Genomic DNA, 1637 nt, shown 5'->3' on the forward strand with positions numbered 1-1637 from the left:
TATTCCTGTCTCATTCTTTCAAATGCTGGGATTACAAGCATGTGCCACCATGCCCAACTTCTTTGTTTACTGTGAATACAGATTTTGACCATTTTTAAGATATTTGATGTTGAAAAGCAAAGTAGAAACCATATCCTGAAGATGACCACCTTTTTTTTCATGTTTGGGTGTGGAGTCAGTTCTTTTTTGTTAACCTTTATTGTCTTTACAATTGTCCCAAAGGAAAATAAATAACAATAACAAAAACCAAATACTCTCTAGAGGAAAAACCTGACTTAAATGAGTACAGTGAGCACTCAGAATTACTATCTTTTTATATTTTTATTGGTACATTGTAATTATACATCATCATGAGATTAAAATCTTAATACCAAGCATAGATAGACCACATGATATGAACTACTCCAGAGAGGCAGAGGTCTTCATCTTTGCAAAAGAAAAACATTAATGTGATGATAAAGAATAAATCTATTATTTAAAGAACATTAACAAATGTCTATTTTAAAGAACATAGTTTACTCTAAAACATTTTAACTTGGTAAATGATATGAAAAATAACTTTATTTATAGAGAACTATTTCCACCAGAATATAGGAATTCTTGATTTTAGAAGAGTTTCAGTCTATATCCATTTTAAAAATTAGTCAAAAAGAGACATAGTGCTCTTTAGGAAGAATATGATCACATTTAATCCTTTCATTGTTTCACTCATTGAATATAATAAATTCAGAATATATCTGATTACAGAACAATAGGGCTTAATTCATAAATTTGTTATGATACAGAATTTCAAATATGGACACAGCCAAGTTTGGTGGTGTACCCTTGTAATCCAGTATTTAAGAGGCTGAGACAGGCCACTTCTAGCTTAGCCATGGTGGCTAACACTACCACCAACCTCTTGAAGCTGCTGCTACTGGAGCTTGAGGACAGATAAAGAATTCACATCGTGATAAAGAGTGATAAATTGTTGGTACACTTATAGGATTTGATGACGTTTTCAATATGGTGCTGAAAGATGTAACAGAACTTGAAATCACACCAGAAGGAAGAAGGATTACCAAATTAAATCAGACTTTGCTAAATGAAAATAATATAACAATGCTGGTTCCTGGAGAAGAAATCCTGAAGTATGAATGGATTTCCTTGACTTTTGCTAGATTCCATTTTGTCTAATGATGGCAACAAAATAGAATTTTTTCTATCTTTTAATGTTTAGATTCTATAATGCTAATTTTTCCATTAAAGGGAAATGCTTCAAAGATATATGACCATTTTTCTAATTTAATCATGATTATCTTGGAAAAAGAAGAAAGGAGTTTGTTCTTTGAAAACAACAAATAAAAGTGTTCTGGTAAAAAAAAAAAAAAGAGTCGGAGATAGGAGAATCACAGGTTCACAGTCAGTCTCAGCATCTTAAGACCCTCTGCAATTTAGAAAGACCCTGTTTCAAAATTATAACAAAAGGGGCTGGTGGTATAGCTCAGAGGTAGAATGCCCTTGGGTTCCATTCTCAGTAATGTGCATGCATGCGCGTGCACACACACACACACACACACACACACACACACACACACAACAACAACAACAACCACTTTTAACTTTCAGTTTTCAAAACCTTATTTTATTTTACCTTT

The 1637-nt window shown here is 32.6% G+C and overlaps 1 pseudogene across 1 annotated transcript; it reads left to right on the plus strand.

Annotated features, from left to right (window-relative positions):
- Nucleotides 1-874: 874 nt before the first annotated feature.
- LOC308278927 (U6 snRNA-associated Sm-like protein LSm5) lies at nucleotides 875-1176 on the plus strand (annotated as a pseudogene). The gene has a single exon. The product of its transcript is annotated as a U6 snRNA-associated Sm-like protein LSm5 (transcript).
- The last annotated feature ends 461 nt before the right edge of the window (nucleotides 1177-1637 follow it).

This window comes from Muscardinus avellanarius, assembly GCF_963383645.1.
Source record: "Muscardinus avellanarius genome assembly, chromosome: X".
Classification (NCBI taxonomy): Eukaryota; Metazoa; Chordata; class Mammalia; order Rodentia; family Gliridae; genus Muscardinus; species Muscardinus avellanarius.